We start from the raw sequence: 19,899 nt of genomic DNA, 5'->3' as shown, positions 1-19,899 counted from the left end.
GCACGAGTTATCGTTGCTTAGCTTACCATAATTGGCGAATTTGAGGGGGTTTTTGGTTTTACTTGTAACCATAACTTCCCTTTAACAAAACAAACATTTCACTGAATAAATATATTACATGGACGCAGTAGCATCCATGTAGTTATGGTTAAGTTGGTGTTTCCATAGGAAAAGCATTTTTTGGGTGGCTGGGTGGCTTATAACTTTGCTCCCTCTGGACAAAATCTCACCAAACTTTGCAAAAAAAGTATATAGCCCATTCTGATTGTTTTTGCAAAGTATGGAGAGGTTTGGTCCAAGGGGGGCAAAGCTATAGGGGGGGTCCCAAAACTTTTGTTTTTTCCCATATACATAATGGGAAAAATCTTTGCGCACGCCTACAGCCCAAACCACTGGACAGATTTACACCAAATTTGTGGCAGGAGTGGGGGCTTGGTCCTGAAAGCGTGCTTTTGCAAATTTGGTGTAAATCCGTTCAGTAGTTTTTTTTTTAAATGACCCAAATGGAAGACAAAAAAATTAGTGATATCTCCGTTCTCTTCGCGGACGGACTTCCCGGTTCGCTCTGCGGACAGTGCCCTGATTGGCCGAGCGGCTTGCGCGATGTCCGCGGACATCCGACGTGTTCGCTGATTGGATGGCGTGGGGCATGGTGCACGTCAGATTTTTGGTGGCGCCCGACATCTTGCATTCGCGGACAACTGCGGACAGCGAGGTGAAACTTTGTTCCAAAATTGGTTTTAGTGGAGTGTGTTGGTGTGTAAGAGTGTTTGGGGAGGGTGGGGGAGTATGAGGTAGGTGCAATGTTGTATTTTTTTTATGTGCTAGACGCTTTTGTTGTGTTCGATTTGTCTGCAGACAACACGGCTGTTCTGAAATGTTCGTAAATAAGCAGAATGGATTCGGTGTCACGTTGAAAGTGTTCTAAGAAGACTCGTGGGGTTCTGGAATGTTCGCAGGGGGTGTCCTGAAGACGTTTTCTGTATTGTTCATTGTCAAGCTGAAAGTGTTCTAAGAACACTCGCAGTGTCCTGAAATGTTCGTACATAAAGAAAATGGGGGTGTCCTGAGGACGCTGTCCGTATCGTCCTCTGGCAAGTTGAATGTGTTCTAGGAACTTCCTTGTGTCCGCGGAAATTAAAATTGTTGCAATGCTTGAATCTATGGGTGTGATATGCTGCGGTGGTTGTGGCCAGGGTATAGAATGTTGGGTGCATGGCCATTTGGCCATGCACCCAAGACGCTATGCCCTGGCCACAACCACCGCAGCATATCACACTCATATGCCATGCACCCAAGAGTCTATGCTCTGGCCACAAGCACCGCAGCATATCACACTCATAGTGGCTTATAACTTTGGGTCAAAAACAAATTTATAAGGAACATTGTTATAAGCCAGTATGGGTGTGATATGCTGCGATAGTTGTATTTATCATGTTATACTTACTATTTGGTTTAGTAACGGGAGTCCATGTTTTTATTGTTCATTTCTGTGATAAAAGAAAATAGCATGTTAGTATTAGTATTTTATAAAGACTTATTACATTGTACAATCAACATTTTCTTCTTTTTTTTGACCCTCATATTGCGTAGATGACAAACCAGAGAACTGTGCAATTTGCTCAGTTTCTGTGTTTGTTGCTAAAATCACTTTTTGTGTTATCCTACAGTTTATTTGTTTGTTTGTTTTCAGTGTTTACTTGTTGTTTCTGGCTAATGCTTTATACATTGGATTGTTCCAGTTTTTGGGAGCAGTAAGATATTAGGTATTTGTTTGGATATTGTAAAATTTTGGAGCAGTTAGATACCAGTAGGCGTATTCTAACTGTTTATTTTTTGATATACTTTTGTGGTATTGATTTATCTGATTAGTTGTTGTAGCATCTTTGGGCAGTTAGATAGCTTTAGGAATATTGTTACCGTTTATATTTTTTTGCTACAAGTGTACTTAAGGTTTAAGTACAGTTTAGTTATCAAATTTTGGTTTTAAGAACATTAAATAAGAGTTTGTAAGATTTGCTGGTAATCTCTGTTTTAAAGTAATGGTACTATCATTAAATTCAAACCATCCACATTTCTTTTTTATATATGCAGTGTAGTGCCCTGAATTGGTTGTGGCTCCTGCGTGGTACATTATACCTATTGTTGTGAAGGTTTTCCTATCAAGTGATATTTGAACATGAGTGAACCCAGTCAGCTTGCAGTTTTTTTGCTACCATCTGCATTGTAACGTAGAAGCATTAGTATTACGTATTTACTATGTGTTTGTATTACTAACGTGGAGCGATTATCTGAATTGCAGGTCGAACATAATCTACCATGGTTTGCATTTTGTACAAGTTGCTGAAATGGAACAGATTCACAATTAGGTATTGATATATACACAACGCGTTCATTGGGGATTTGTTCTTGTGTCACATTGTTGCAGAGAGTGCATTTTTGTTTCCACATGTATGAAATCTTGAATATTTCATTTATAGGTATGTTTTTGTTTTCCAGTACTAATAGTAAGTATATTAGAAATTCTTGTGGATCTTCCTGTGAGTTTATAATGAATTTCACCATTCCTGCACAGTAGTCCAATTGTTGTCTTATTCCATAAACACTATACGTGTTGTCAGGATTGTTCGCTGCATTTCTGTGAAGTACTAACATTTGCAAGCACAATGGGTCTGTACTGTGTAAGTAAATGTTCTCAACAATTGGTGGTAATTGAAATAGAATATTCATTGCTACATTTACGTAGCAACTTACACCAACTATATTTGAGAGTTTAAATGGACCAGGTAGTTCTGTATCTGACTGCCTTTTTTGGAGTTTGTCTTCCTTCTTTGAAGAAGTACCTGGTTTACTTTCCCTAATTGATTCTTGTTTGCTTGTGACACTTGATGAAGTATTACTTTCTTTTACTCTCTTTGGAGGATTTGCAGTGACAGCCTTTTGCTTTTCTGTTTGATTTATTTTTCTTTCTTAATGTTTTACTTTTTGTGGAATATGTGTTTAAATGGGGAGTGTATAGTGAACGAAGTCTTTGTATTCTAAAATGCAAGGAATATCAGCATTTATTTTACTTGCATCAAAGTTGATTAGAAATAGACCGTCAAGTGTACGTAAGCGTGATAGTGCCACGTAGCTCATGCCTTCTTTAAAGACTGTGTTACCAATGTTTATCATTGCTTTGTCTAGGGTAAGACCTTGTGATTTATGAATGGTGACTGCGTATGCAAGAGTTAGAGAAAATTGTTCTCTGCGTACATACATGTCTTTGAAGAGAAGGAATCGAGCTGTTGAGCGTCCTATTCTTTTTACTTCTGAAAGTTTGTCAAAGAGAATATTGACAAACTGAATTTTGTTGTTGCGTGGGTATGTTTGAAAGCCAACAACTGTACCCAGTGCTCCATTGACTAGTCATTGGTCCACGTCAAGGTTACGTTTCAGCATTACTATGCAATTTAAGGATAATTTTAATATCTTTTCCAAGCCTGCTGTGTTTGAGATTGATGTTTCTAAACTATTTAGTCTTGTTGTGGCTGGACACACATGGGTAGTGTCATTCCATGTACATCTAGTTTGTCTGTGGCGCTAATTTCCATTATCGGTTGCATTTCTTTACTTAACATTATTTCGTTTAATTTGAAACAGCTTGCAAGAGTTGGCATTAAGGCAATACGATTGACATTTTTGTGGGCTAATTGTTCCATAACATCTGTAGCACATGCATTATCACCATAAAAAGCATGAATGTGCTATGTTTTCAGTATTGCTTCTGCTTCTTTAGAAAGTATACCAACTCTGATACTTTTTAAGATGTTGGCATAAGTGAGATCTGCACATTGGCACATGTTTTCTGTTAATTCTCTGTATTGAAAATGTTGCCAAAGGTTGACATATCCTATGCTGCCAACAGTTTTAGGGCAGAGTTTGTGTCCTAATGTTTTAAAAATAGGCTCACCTTTTTCTGGTGTCAATTGAAGAAGATCTCCTGCAAAGAGCTCTTCATAGTTTGTTTTGAGTACTTCTTGTAATCTGAGGTGAATCAAAGCCATCATTAGGTTGGACACCATGCTCACTTCATATATTAGTAGCATTTTCATTTGTTTCAATACTCTGCGTAGTTCCATTGCAGAAAGTTTGTAATAATCTAATTTGTTTTGGGGTTCTACTGGCAGGAGTAGTAATCGGTGTAAAGTGACACCACCTATGTTGTAGGCAGCTAAACCTGTGGGGGCAGTGACAACAGCTGACAGTTTGTTGTTTGTCAATTGTTTAAGGAACTTACTGATGATTTTGATTAGGAATGTTTTGCCAGAACCAGCTTCACCACTGACATACAATAGTATAGGTTTGTAATTTTGACAGGTGCATTCTTTGTTTTCATGTTGTACACCATGTGCAATTTCTTTTGTTACTTCTTGAAAAATGCTACGTTGCTCATTGTTTAGCTTTGATTGTAGTATAGTTAAGTCTTCTTTATCTTCATACTGACACATGGTGTTTTCTACTTCTATCATAGCTAATGCTGCCTCATTTGTTATTAGTGGGTCTCCCAGTGGTTCTTGGCTTCCTGTGACAGAAGGTTGACTACTGTCAGGAGTGTCCTTATCTAGTTGGGCCTGGAGTTCTTCTTCATATTGCTATTCATTGTGCAACATTGTTTTGTACTGTACAAAGTTTACATCAGTTATACTGCTTTCATTTGCTTTGAAAGCGTTGTCATATGAGTCATAGTTATCTAGTATTTCTTCTTCTTTTCTCCATGGTTTAAAGAGTTGTAGCAGGGACATGTTTTTTATACTTGATACTTGATACTTCTTTATGTTGAGGAGTCTTTAATGACAATTTGATATGATTAATTAAATTTGGTTTGGTGAGTTTTACTAAGCTGCCTTCACAGTTTGTCACTTTGTATTTACGGTTGTGTTCATCAGGTTTTATAATATTTTTGTATGTGTAGTTTTGGGCTATGTGGTATAGACACATGGTTTCCAAAGTGGTACTCCTGTTTGGGTAGTATGTGTCCAATAAATTGTTTTTTAAAATGTCTTGGCTGTTGGGATCATGTTTGGCTATTGTTTCTATATCTTCGTATGATTTTAGAACTTTTTTTCTAGATTTAGCTGGACCAAGACTTAGTCATACTGTATTTGCAGATTTACCATAAAATGCAGTACCAGTTAATCGATCAGCTGCTTCATAGGATCCACATTCTCTTTTATGCCCAAGCTGATAGTTTCTGAGACACTGTTTCATCTGATGACAGGTCATTCCAGAAGTCTTGGAGCTCCGTCTTTTCTGATTTGGTTAAGTATGCTGTGACATATCGTGCAAATGCAGTAGAATTGTCTGCAATGTATTGCACATCTATGTTTGCATTCCATAAGTGGGCAATGATTGCATTGTAATCATTGATATATTTGTCTTCTTCTTTTCTTTTTATGCAATATGTATTTTTAGGTGACTTACCTTTAACACTATATCTAACTGAAGACATGATGTTGTTCACTTGACCTGTATTTGTAACTGATCTAGAGAAACCAAATCGGCATTTGGTGTAGCATTTCCCTTTGTTTTTGTATTTGCAATGACAATATTTGCCACATTTGTGTCTTTGGCATTGTAAAATCTTTGCATGAAGATCACTATTTGTGGATTCTGATGGAATTTCACAAGTGACATATTTTTCAATAAACTGTAAAACAGTGGCATCACTGTCTTGACCAGATTTAGGAGCATCTTTAATCCATAAAAGCATGTGTACATGTGGTGCTCCTCTGGCTTGGTATTCTTTTCTCCAAAAGAAGTGTTGCAGTTCTCCAAGGGGAGAACAGTTTTATTACAAATAAAATGTAGCATGGCAATGAAGCGATGGTGAAAATATCTTGAAACATTAACAGGATCCTGAGAACAAAGTTCTCCAGGTGTTAGTATATCTATGTTTGTTTTGTTTTCGTTTGATATGCATAGGAAAACATGTACATCTTCCCATGCATATTCTGCACAACTTAATGTAACAAACCAAATGGGTGGGCCAAGGTTTCTGATCATACAACGTACATCTCCATGACGTTGAAACCAGTACTCTTTAGTACCACACATATTTGCTAATAGATTTGTAAGATTTGCTTGTAAAATCTCATCTTTTTGTTGAACTTTTTGTAATAATTGTGTGGCTGTCATATTTTGAAAGTGTGATCCTGATTTTAATGTGTGCAACTCTGTAACATAAAGTTGCTAGTTCACTTTCAAACAGTAGGTGGAATATGTATTCCACATTTTGTCGAAATCTGGAATCTTCAGAATACATTCGTAATGAGCGATATTCTGATGCTGATATTTGAATAGGTCTATCATTGTATCTTCCTCCTTTGCCAGTCGGAAAGAGTAGAGGAAAAGCACGTGCTTCTATACTTTTTTCCCATATGCTGATTGGTGATCCTTTTGTTTGACACATTTGGTACGTTTCCAGTGCATTTTCTATGGTGTCATTAGAGTGCAATGGATGAATTGTATAATGGTCTAAAGTGTTTGATATTGTAGCAGGATCTAGGAACTCAAATTGACGAGCTTCTTGTGTCTCTTGAATTATTTCAGTTGTATCTTTCAAGTTTTCTTCAATATTAATTTCTTTGTAATATTCATTATTCTCTTTAAGATATTGCAGGGCTTCTATAACTTTATGTAAATCTACCAGTTGTTGCCAAATTTTTTTGTCTTTTGTAGGTACTCCATTTACCAAGATAATGAAAGATTGTTGCATTGGACGTTGCACTCCTAGAGTGTGCACATTTTCTTTTAGATCTAATGGTAAATACACTACTTTTCCACAAATACCTTTCACTAATTCAGTGGGAAGTAATTTTGCAGTTGTTGGTGGAAGGCGTATTATTGCTTGAAATGGGTGCACTGTTTGAATTATGATGCTCTCATATAAATTAAGTTGTTGAAGGGGTTCTGGTAGTGGATATAATTCCAAGTTATTTGTGATAGCACGTGAAGGAGTTTGGTTGTTGTCTAGTTTTGTAGTGCAGTAACTGCAAAGTATTATGGGGTCAGTTATTTCGTATTTGTTTTCTGCTATAAGGTAGAGAGCTAATTCAAACCATTTAGATTCTTCATTGTCTTCTATTTTGTATGATAGGTCTACAGTTTTTGTGTTACTTTTATAAAAATTCTGTGGCAACATACACACACGTGGTTTGGTACTTCAGCTGAAGTACTTTCAAATTTTAGTATTTCTTTTTTGTATGTATGTAGTTAAAGGTTGCCATGTGCAGAATTGTTACGAAGTTGGTTTACAGCTAATTCATCTTGTAAGTGGGTTTCACTTCCAAAATATTTTGTTTGGATATAGTCGATTTATTTTAGTAGGTCTTTTGCTCTACCATGTAGAAGAATGTTATTTAAATTGGCTAGTGCTAAAGCAGGACTTTTAGCATAGTACTGTTTATAAACTAGATTTCTTATACTTGCATGATGTGTTGATATCCTTTTTATATCATGGAAGGTTGTTTTACAAGTAGGTCCTGTAATGCAGGCCAATGAATGTCCTTGTAGTCCTGTGTACCTGCGTACTGGACAAGCATCCATATTTTGCAGTAGTTTAATTTTGATTTTGTCTTTGCTTTTCACATATTGATTGAGGAATTGGCGTAAAGACTTGAACATTTTTTTGGGAATGTTACACATTGACGTGCATGGCCATTTGTACACTAGATGTTCTGATTCAGTTGAATGGAGGGGTAAATCTACATTTTCAGGGCATATATTTGTAAGGAGTACTTCTTGTTCCCTTATGGTATTATTAACTTGTTCATAACCTCAACCACTGCTATGTATGGCAATTGTATTTGTTTGATTTTGTTTGTACTCTTCTTCATTAAAGTATGGGTCTGTGCTTGTAGTGTGACTCCATTCACCTCCACAGATATTTAAGAAGTTATTTCTGTTAACATTTCGTTTATTGAGAAGTCTTTTTTGTAATTTAGTTATTAGTTTTGTTGGTGGTTTTATTCTGTTTAACACTAAAATAAATAACTGCCTTTTGAGAAGAATTGCACTGTCTATCAACGCTTCTAAGATTACTTTTCTACGATAGGTTTGAAGTGTTGAACCTGGTTTCTGTCCTGTTTTCATAAGATTTTGAAGGACTTTGTGATGGAACATTTTGGCTAAAATACTTTTCTTGGTATGCTTACTTTGTACTACATCAAGATTTATAGAAGAAGTTTTATTTGTAGTGATAGTTCATTTTCTGTTAATTGTTTTTTCGGTTTGTTTTACTTTTTGATAGAGGAGGCAAAGTTTTTGTACCAGAAACTTCTTCTTTTTGACTACATGACTGTATTAGCTGTTGTGTTTCAGCTTTTTTTACAAATTCTGCTATAGATGGATGTTTATGTTGGAGAGTTTTCTTTTCATTTGCTCTACTTCTGCGTTCCTTTCTACACAGTTGCTTTTTGGTAGGCATTCTGTAGGGTCTGTTGAAAAAAATACAGAAGGTATGGGTTGGGGTGTTCTGGAATGCATGTGTGTTGTGTGCATGAGTGTTTGAGTAAGATGATAAAGATGTATATAATGGTGTGTGATTGTGCTTTGGGAAGTACAACTACTAGGGATGGGTATTCTTGAATTAATGTGTTACTAAACTGGGGTTCAGATGACAGAAAAAAGTAAGCCAGTGGTTTGGAGAAGTATAAATAGTATATCTAAAGCTATGCAATTAAAACAGTTGTTTGTTCTACAACATCTAAATTCTAGCGGCTGAGTTGGGTAATTTGTGTGTCGAAAAATAGGAAGTTGTGGGCCATTCTGCCAGTAAATAACTGTTTAAGATGGGGGGATTGTTGGTCAGAATGGTGCAGAATCTCTATTTTTAGGCACAGAAATAGCATGAATTAACCTTACAGTGTGTTTGAGTAATACTTCAAATATTATGGTAAAATTGTACTTACTTTTTTTCTAAAATTAGCAGTTTGCTTCTTAGTTGTTCATTGTACTTCAAATTCGGCTGCTTCTTTTCTGGAGAATGGTCTTCACTGCAATTGTAAAAGAAAGAAATTAGTATTTTGGTTTGTATATACCACTGTTTTTAATTTAGACATAGATTTTTTAAATTGAAATGCTCAGCGCCTTCCTCAAAACCATTAAAACTATCTTATGACTAACAGTAGGAAAGAAAATATCTTTACTATGGCCTGTGAAATTCAAAATGTAGCATTGTATGCCACTATTCCTGTAACTAAGCTTTTCCATGTAATAGTGAGTCAATGTCGTAGCCTGCTTTTCCACCTAATAGTGAGTCAATGTCATAGCCTGCTTGTCCTATATAAATGTAAGTAATTATATAAATTGAAAAAATTAAAACCAATTATGTGTTTGTACAAATATTATTGAGATTTGATCATAGAGTGTGCATGTAATTTTGTTTGATTATATGTAGTCTATATATTTTATTTCAAAAATGTTGGTTTAACATTATTTGCGTGTGTGTATGAAGAAATTGAACGGTATAAAGGTTTGTAAGTCACAGTTCATTTTAGGACAATGAAAAAATGATCGTAGATTCATTTTACAGATTATACAAGGTAAAAGTCGGTTAGAAAATGTGTTCATGTACTGTATAGAAAATTTGCATACCTGTAGTTTGTGTTCATGCATATGGATATGGACGAAGCTGCAAGTAGAAATCTTGGAGACTTGTATAGTATTTCTCGTAGATCATGCTTGCCAATAGTATGAGACTTGTACTCGGAGAGATTCACCGTACATTTGCAGTGCTGATCTATGATGATGCAGTTACATGTAGAGGTCTTGGATTTGATTGGTGGATGGTCATGTGATTTCTTAGCTACATCCAATGAGGGAATGGTACAAAGAGTGAAGTGGAAATGGTAGAATGGCTGTCAATGTTACGATATGTCGATGATCTTCTGAAGTCCTTCTTTCATTGCAAATTGCAAAGAAATTCCAGACACATGTCCTAAACTGCTCCCTCCACAATGAATTACAATTATGTCTGGATGTTCCACTATCTTCAAAGTTGCACAGAGAGGTAGCAAGTCCAACCACTTCATTTCACGCACTCCATGCCAGTGCACTTCCACATGTGGGAATCCAAGATCTATAGACACTCCACAGATTTCTGCATGCACCTTCAACCAATGTATCCACGAGTCTCCCAAAATCCACACAATCTGTTTTTTGAAACACTCAGACATAGCTATCTGTTCTTCTCTCAGCAAAAAGAATATCTGAGAAAACCTCTCCTAACACAACACACTCACTAAACTTTACTGACCAATCCCTTGCTACATTCAATCTCATTTGCATGCCTCCCCACCCCAAATTCCCCGGATGTAATACGTGGTGTCCTAGAACTACCGCCATGTCCGGGAACATGCTCACAAAGCAATCATGTGACCGTGCTTGGTGTTAGTGTTAGCAGTGCACAGTGGCACGAGTTATGGTTGCTTATCTTACCATAACTGCCGAATTTCAGGGGTTTTTCGGTTTTACTTTGAACCATAACAGCACTTTAACAAAGTTGTTTTACTGAATTTGATAGGTTTTTAGTAGTGCAACTTAACCATAACATCCCTTTTAACAATGTTTTTTCATTGAATTTCATAGGTTTTTATTAGCGCAACTTAACCATAACATCCCTTTAACAAAGTTTTTTTACTGAATATATAAATATTCAAGGAAAAAACTTTAGTTGCAGGGACGTTAAGGTGAGAACTTAACATAACAAAACCACTGAAATTCGGCTAAAGCCACTCTTAATTTTGTCCCCTGTTGTGCAACCTATGACCGCAATGATGAGATCACTCAACCTTTCAAGGACTGACAGTAGCAGGCTTTAAAAAGAAATAATGCGGATGCCATGTGTTATGAGATATTTAAAACTAAGAAAACTCACAGCATTCAGGACTGTCGACTGTCTGCCATCCATGCAGTAACCGGGACCAAAAATAGATATTTTTACAGCAACAGTGGGTATCCCATCCAGCAGGAACTGGGACAAAGCCTGCTTAGCTCCAAAGTGAGGATGGGGTCAGCCCCCTAAGGCCATGTCACCTAATATATGAGCCCACTTTACAAGAACACTTAGAGAAACATGACCTAAGGGGGGGTCTATCCTTTCTCGCTTTGAAACTAAGCAGGGTTGGTATTGGTTACTGCATGGATGGGAGTCCTAGATGCCAATCGAGTCAGCCATGGACAGTGATTTTTCACCTCTGAATTAATTATAGCGGTAATATATCTTTCACAAAAACTGTATTCACTGGTTCCGAACTACACAGACCCTTGGCTATACGCATTCCTTAGTATTTATTTATTTATTTATTTATTTATTCAGATTTGTAGAGCGCACGTCAGCCCGGAGGCATCGTGGCGCTTGTTATAGACATATCTTAGTTGCATATACACAAGTAATACATAATTTACAGGAGCAGGTATGACATTTGTACAAATTTACAGTGCAGTATATTTACATAGGTTAGCGAGTGTCACATATTATTGTGCAAGGAAGGAGGTCTTAAGTTTCCTATGAAAAATTGGGAGTGAGTTCTCCGCTCTAATGTCTGCAGGTAGAGCGTTCCAGGACTTGGCAGCAATGCAGGGGAAGCTTAGGCCACCGCTTTGGCTTTTTTGATGCGTGGGATATGGAGTAAGTTGGTGTATTGCGTCCTGGTGGGACGTGAGGAGGAGGGTTTGGAGATGGTCTCTGATAGGTAGGACGGGGCAGAAAGAGAGAGACATTTGTGTGTGAGGGTGAGGATTTTGAGTGTGATCCGCTCTTTGACCGGGAGCCATTGGGCTGAGTGTCTGGCCTCGGAGATATGCTCTCTTCTTGGGATGCTAAGAGCGGCCCGGAGAGCATTATTCTGTGTGACTTGTAGTCTAAGTTTTTTTGCCGATGTGCCTGCTAGGAGGGCATTTCAATAGTGCAGTTTGGCTGCAATGGTTGCTCTAGCTATTGAAAGGCAGTTAGGTTTTGAGAGGTATGGCTTGATGGCGTTTATAAGTTTGGTGGTATGCGCAGATGAGGAAGTGATTGCGCTGACTTATCTGGTCATTGATAGTGAGGAGTCTAGGTATACTCCTAGTGTCTTGACAGCTGTGGATACGGGGATGATGGAGTTGTCAATGGAGAAGTTGGCATACCGTTTGTCCAGTTTGTCTAGGGTGCTCTGTTGACCTAGTATCATAATCTCAGTCTTGTCTCCATTAAGGCAGAGGCCATTAACTGCCATTCAAGCTTGGATGATGGAGTAGATCGTGTGGAGTGCCTTGGCGTCTTCGTGGTATGATCCTGAGAGAGGTAGAAGTATCGTGTGTCGTCCGCGTAGTTCGTGTACGTGATACCATGTGAGTCGATTTTGTCAAAGAGAGGCTTAGTGAACAAGTCGTAAGGTGTGGGTGCAATGCAGGATCCTTGAGGGACCCCACACTGGATTGTAGTGGGTGTGGCGTTATCAGTGTCCGAGAAGACTTTCATGGCTCTTCCCTCAAGGAAGGAGGTGATCCAGAGAGCTGATTCAGTAGAGAAATTGGCTGAGTGTGTGAGGTGTGAGGTGAGGGTCTTGTGATCAACCAGATGGAATGCAGCTGAGAGATCTAGGAAGAGCAATAGGGCTGGCTTGCCATTATCTATGATTTGGGTGATCTGACTCTTTAGATTCACCAGGGCTGTTTCAGTGCCGTGTCCTTTCCGGAAGCCTGATTGCCTGGTCCCTAGGATGGAGTGGGTTTCCAGAAAGTGTTGGATTTGGCAGTGTGCAGCTTTGTCCAATAATTTCAGGAGGAATGGCACTGTAGTTATCAGTCTGTAGTTGTTGGGTTGAAGGGGTTCGAGGGTAGTTTTTCTTAGGAGGGGGCGGACCCAGGCCTCTTTGAGGCTAGCTGGGATAATGCCTGATTTAACGGACGCATTGATGAAGGCCGTAAAGTGCGACGCAAAGCAGTCTGTGCACTCTTTGATGAGCTTGGGCGGGCATATATCGCCTTTACAAGGGGAGGGTTTGAGATTTTTTAGTAAATTGATAACTTCTGGTTCAGTGACGTCCCTGAACGAGAATTCAGGTATGGTGGGCTTATACGAGGTGGGTGTGGAGTTGGTAGGCTTAGTTCCTGTCTGTTGAGGTAATGCTTTGCAATGGTCTTTGATTTTCTTTTGGATGAAGGTCAATTTTGTGTAGCATGGCAGCTTGGATACTAGCACACCAAGCTTCATCTTTGATTATTTCATCAGGTGTATTGGGAGGGGGATGAGCTCTTTAAAAATGGCAAAGATTTCTTTAGAGTGTGATTTGGCATTAGAGATTCATGTGTTGAAGGCGTTGGCTTTGGCAGCGGTGATGGCTGTTTTGTATTGGTCGTAGATTAAGTTGAATTTGTTTTTGGCACTGCTGCAGGGGTTGGTTTTCCAGTTTTTTAGTGCTTCTCTTTTGCGGAAGCGCATTAAGTGCAGTTCTTCAGTGAACCAAGAATTGGTGTGTGGTGATTTCTTTTCTTTTTTCCATTCGAGTGGTGCTATTTCATTAATGGCTTTAGTGATGACATCTTTGTAGATGTCTGCTAGAATATTGGGGTCATTAGCGAAAGGGGTGCTAGTTCGGGGGTGTTGATGTAAGGGCACAGGTTATCCTCTTTAAGCTTTTTAGAGCTTCTGACTTGTGCAGCGATAGCAGGGGTCATAGTTTTGTGGTTTTAAGTGATTGGAACAGAGAATTCGATACAGTTGTGGTCCGTCCAGGGCATTGAGGTGTTAGAGGTGACAGTAGCGAGGCAATTTTGGTCCGCAATCCAATCTAGAATGCGGGCTTTGGAGTGAGTTGGACTTTCTACTTTCTGGGTGAATCCTAAGTCACTAAGTTCCTTGGTGAGGGTGACCGCAGGTTTGTCTTTAGCATCATTGAATCCCAGATTGAGGTCTCCTAGTAGAAGGGTTTTAGTGGAGCATTTGATATTATTACTGAGAATCTGGATGATGTTTGTTTGTTTGTTTGTTTGTTGTTTGTTTATTTGATTTGTATAGCGCTCCAGACCCGGGAGTAAAAGGACATTTAGGACAAGTTACAAGGCACAATATATATAAAATTTGCAGTAGTACAATAGTAAGGTTATGTACAGTATACACAGAGAGAGTTAGTTAAAGCTTGCAGTTAAGGCATAGGAAAGGCACATACAATATATACAGTTGTAGTAGGTTAGGTCTAGCTTAAGGTTGGTTTTTAATCAGTAACCACCCAATAACATGTTTCCTGAATAACTGGAAAGATTTAGTTGATTTAATGTTCAAGGGCAGGGTGTTCCAAAGTTGAGAGGCGAGGACTGGACTGTGAAACTAGAACCGCCGGCTCTTTTGGAAGTGAATCTGGGCACCGTGAGGCATAGAGTGTTGGAAGATTTAGTGATTCTGATGGCTGGTTTCATGGTGAATTTGTTGGTGAGGTAGGGAGGGTCTAGGTGGTTAAGGGCTTTGTAGGTGAGACAGAGAGTTTTTAAGTCAATTTTTTGTTGAATGTAAAGCCATTTGCATGATATTCTGGTGGCAGAGATATGCTCCTGCCTAGGAATGTTTAGTGCTGCTCATAGCGCATTATTTTGGAGAACCTGAAGTTTATTGATTATAGATTGGTTGGCACCTAGGTGGAGGCTGTTGCAATAATGTAGCTTAGATTGTATAAGAGCCCTAGCCAGTGTGAGGCAGCTATTAGTGGATAAGAAAGGTCTGCAGGCTCTGATTAGATTCCCTGTGTTGGCCGTAGCTGAGGCGGTCGAGTTAACTTGTTTGGTGAGGTTGGTATTGGCGTCGAGATAAAAGCCGAGGGTTTTCACATTTTTAGTGACGGGAATAGTGTTACCGTCGATGATGATGTTGGAATAGTCAGGGCTCAGTTTTTGTAAATTATTAGGTGATCCGACAAGGAGAAGTTCAGTCTTCTCATCATTCAGGCAGAGGCCATGTGTGGCCATCCATGCCTGAATGATGGAGAAGATTTTGTTAATCCTGGTGACATCAGCACTGTAGTTGTCCGAGATGGTGAGGAGTATCTCAGTGTCATCCGCATAGTTTGTGTAGGTGACACCCAGAAGGTCCAGTTTGTCATAGAGAGGCTTTGTAAAGATGTTGTATAAAGTGGGGGAAACACAGGATCCTTGTGGGACACCACAGGTAATGGGGATGTTGTCTGCTGCTGCTGTGGAAGAAAAAACCCTCATGGTTCTGTTGTCCAAGAAGGATTGTATTAACGTGACAGCGGAGGAGGAGAAATGGGCAGCAGATGAGAGGTGGTTACAGAGTATTTCATGGTCGACCAGGTCGAAAGCTGCAGAGAGGTCTAGGAGGAGTAGGATGGCAGCCTTACCTTTGTCTTTAATGTCGTCAATCTGACTTTTGAGGTCAACAAGGGCGGTTTCTGTTCCATGTTGAGGTCGAAAGCCCGATTGACGCAATCCTAACAGTTGGTTGGTCTCTAAGTAATCCTGAATTTGCAGGTAGGCAACCCTGTCAAGGATTTTTAGCAGTAAAGGAACTGTGGTGATAGGCCTGTCATTAGTGGGAAGGGCTGGGTCTAGAGATTGTTTTTTTAGAAGAGGGAGAACCCATGATTGTTTCAGGTTGTTAGGCACTGAGTTGGTGGAGAATGATAGATTTATTAGCTTGGTGATAAAGGGGGATAGGTCTCTTGCTGCATCGTTGATGATCTGTGCAGGGCAGCTGTCGCCTTTGCAGTTTGATGGTTTGAGGGAGGTTATGAATTTTGGGACTTCCGGTATAGTTACCTTTTTGAATGTGAAGCCAGCGGTGGTGGAGTTACTGTTGGAGAGTTGTAGTCTTTTGACCTCAATTTTTGTTTGCAGGACAGTAATTTTGTTAGCAAGGGCATCTTGGATGCTCGTGCACCATGGCTGTCTTTCACGGACGTGTCCGTCGGTGGGTTAGGGTTTTCTAGCTCCTTTAGGATGGAGAAGAGTTCTTTAGCACTGGATCCTGCATTGCTTATTCTGATGTTGTAAGCTTCCTTCTTAGTGCTGATTATCTCTTTTTTTATAGAGGGAGGAGATATTCGTGAGATTGGTTTTGTTTTCCGCTGTTGGAATCATTTTCCATAGGGTTTCCATCTTGGCTTGGCATTTTGAGTTCAGGTGTGTACCAAGAGTTAAGATGACCTCTGGGTTTACCTTTGTGTAGCTTTAGTGGGGCAACGGCGTCAATGGCTTTGGTCATGGCGTCATTGTAAGTATTTACTAGTAAATTGAGGTCCGCAGTGTCGGAGAGCGTATTTAGGATAGGGAGAACTAATGATGTAAGGGCTTCTGCGGTAATGTTGCGCTTATTTCTGGTCAGACATGCTGGTGCAGGGGGGCACTGTTTGTGGTTCTGGTTGTTAATGTTAATGTCAAATGATATGAGGAGATGGTCAATCCATACGAGAGGTTGGGGGCTTTGCAGATGATATTGCAATTGTGGGCAGTGAGCCAATCAATGGTTCTGCCTTTCTGATGGTTAGGTAGAATGTTGAATTGAGTGTAGTTGTGTTCAGAAAGGGCGTTAGCAAGGGAGAACGCAGGAGTGTTGTGAGGGTCGTTGTATCCCAGGTTAAAGTCGCCTAAAATGATATTTTGTGAGGGAGGCTTAGAATTCTCAGCTATAAGAGAGGTAATGTCTTCCTCGAAGGTGCCTTTTAGTGAATGCTACTCCGCCTCCTATTCGCTCAGGTCTGTCTTGTCTGAGTATGGTGAAGCCTGGTGGTAGTGCAAGTGCAATGGCGGGGCCTGATGCTTCATGTAACCATGTTTTTGTGATGGCTAATAGGTCAATGTTGTTGTTGGTTAAGAGGTCATGAATATCTGATGCATGAGGTGGGAGGGAGCGGACATTGAGGAGGGCACATTTGATGTGAGGTGTGTGCAGTTTGTTAGTGGAGGCGTGGGTGTCGGATGTGTCTGATATGTTATGTGTGGTGACATTGTGGGGTATGGTTTGGTTAGTGGGTGGTTGTTTGTAGGCATGTGGAAGTTCAGTGCGAGGGATGTGTTTGGAAGTAGTGAGGGAGCTCATTCTATAGTTTCTGTGTTCTATGGGATGGTGTTGTGTGTTGATTTCTGCAGTCAGTGTGCAAGCTCTAAGTCTTTCTAGCCTATACATTATTGTGATGCAGGGTGCAGGGGGTGCGTCTGTGAGGTATCCAGGGCAGTGGGTTGAGTGGGATTGGGGAAGGGGCTTTGTGGAGTGGGTGTGATGGGGTGGAGTGAGTTGTAAAGTTGGAGGACAGCGAGTGTTGCAAGGAGAGTGAGCTGTGTGGTAGTAGCAGCGGCCAGTTTGCAGGAAGTTATGGGCATGATTGTATACTGGGAGGGCTGTGGGTAGTGGTGGGCACAGTCAAATTGGGTTAGGTGGCCCCGGCCAGTGGCGGCAGGAGCAGATTGGTTCAGAGTGGGCGAAAAAGCATGCTAAGGTAAAGAGAAATGTCAATGTGACCTACGAACAGCAAGAGGCACAGTCAAGTGGGCAAATGTGGCCTATAAGCAACCATAGGTACACTCAAAATGGCAGATGTGGCCTAGGACAGAGCAACATAGGCATATCATATAGTTCAGCTGGGTGAGTGCAGAAAAACAGTTCTAGCAGGGGGCTAAATGCAGTTTGCCAAATGTTCAACAAAATACAGTTTCGTCACGTGTATACAAGCTAGGCATAGTAAGCAATTAGGTTACAGTGAATATTATGATGAGAAACCTTGCTCGGATAGGCTATGTGGGAGGCAGTTCTAGGCTAGATGCAGGTTCAAACAGGGTAGATACTGGAGCATAGGTAAAACAAGGCAGAATAATCAATAATACAATTACTAGACTTGCGGCGACATGTTTGTATCAAAGAGTCAGTGGCCGTTAGTCTTGGCGAGGGCACAGTACACGGTGCTGATGGTCACAGGGGTAGTGGACTAGAAAAAGGGCAGAGGCTCTGGGCGAACGGTGAGGAAGGCTGAGGACAGACTAGGACAGGTATTGGCCTTGTTTCCCTGGGCCTTGGTAGGAGTGGGCCGGCTTTGCCTACCGGCTCACGATAGTGGGCTAAGATCAGATCAATTGCCAATCGGTGCTCAGCATAGTTTACTGGGCACTGAATAGCCTCGAATATAGGCAAAACAGCCAGGAAATAATCCTTTCCTGCCCCCCAGGCCCTCACAAAGTGCTCTCCTCATCTGTGCCATCTCCCCCCACTCCCCAGATGGCCTCCTTACCTCCCCTACTCTGTCCCCCCCCACAACACAAGCTGTTTCTGTGACACAGTCTGCTTTCAGATGTTGGCTATTTTCAGCTATAGTGAAGGCTACAGGAAGCTATGTGTTGAGAACTCAGTCCCTAGACCCCCTCCAACTCCCAAATATAACTGGGTGCACCCCACACCTAGCCTGATGGCATTTACATGTTTATTTGCCTAGAAATAGCTATTTTCTTGCGTTTCATTCTCCCATAGCCTCAAGTACAGCTACGGATATCGCTCGCATCAAGAGAAAAAACAAGATGGCGGACATTTAATTTCTAAAACCCCCGGTTTCGGGTAAATTCTCTAAATATCTCTATCTATTTTTGGGAAGGGGCAGCCCCTTCTCCATCAAATATTTAATAATCTACTGGCTGCACGGAATAACCCCGAACCATGCATGGTTCACAAGTCAATGCTTCATGTCCAAGTCGTTTCAGACCTGGTCCAAATCGGTCCAGTGGTTTGGGCTGTGACCTTTGACAAAAACATACCTTGTTCGCCTATGGGAAAATGACAGGGAAGTAGGCTGCACTTTTGGAAAACATTTGTTTTTTTCCGCTTAATAACTGTCACATTTTTTAGCAAATCATTACAAAACTTTGCAGTTTGGGGGTGCCAGCCAGTTTTTATGCACTTTTGAAATTTGCTACCAACATTGTAAACACAACACCTTGTAGGCACTTTTCATTAAAAAATTAATTTCATATGTGTTGTCATTGTTGATGTCCTGGGTGTTAGTCTTAGCAGTGCACTGTGATGTTGTGAGTTATGGTTACTTAGCTTAGCATAAATTGTGAATTCTGTGGGCTTTCTGGTTTTACTTGTAACCATTTGTTTCACTGAAATTCATAGGTTGTTATTAGTGCAACTTAAGCATAGCATCCCTTTAACAATGTTTTTTTTTCACTAAATGTTATATGTTTCTACCAGTGCACCCTAATTTGCTACAACTTCCCAATATCATAGTTACACAATTTTCAGCTGATCTAGAAAGATCCAACTTAAAACAGTGCCACCCCTCACTTACTAGCAACATTATTAACACGTATTTGATTTTTCAGCAACTTTTGACATTGTTTTTTGTTCACTGACATTCACTAACATCCGACTTCAACGCAGTCTTTCCGGACAGTGTCACATGACCACAAGCGTGCACAACATGATGACCTGTTAGTGAAAGGTTTTAAGCTTGGCAAACAATTTGAAACTGCATTTTCAGTTGATCTTGGAAGTTTCAAGCTGAAAATTTAGCCTTGTACAGCTCCTAGACCTATTCTACTATTCGACTTTCCATCTACAATCTAGGAGAGAGCACATGCTTGGAAGAATAGTAGCACAAATACTAATTAACCTCAAAAATGGCATCAGCCATGGCCATCCCTCATCCCCAGAGCCACCGTCACCCCCACCACCAGCTGGAGGGCCTGGACAATGGAAAAAACACAATGATACAGAAAAGAATCAAGAGGAGAGGAAGATGAGATAGAGGAAATGCCTACCTCCAGCACCCAGAGGAAATCATCAGTGTAGCGGTTCTTTACCACGATTGGGGGTGTACCAAAGGCTAAATGCACTGAGCACAATGTTGTACTCTATTGCGTACAACCAGGGCAGTACTC

This window comes from Ambystoma mexicanum, chromosome 3p, assembly GCF_040938575.1.
Source record: "Ambystoma mexicanum isolate Mex_15411 chromosome 3p, UKY_AmexF1_1, whole genome shotgun sequence".
Taxonomy (NCBI): domain Eukaryota; kingdom Metazoa; phylum Chordata; class Amphibia; order Caudata; family Ambystomatidae; genus Ambystoma; species Ambystoma mexicanum.
The sequence above is the reverse complement of the archived record's forward strand: the minus strand, read 5'-3'. Positions refer to the sequence as shown.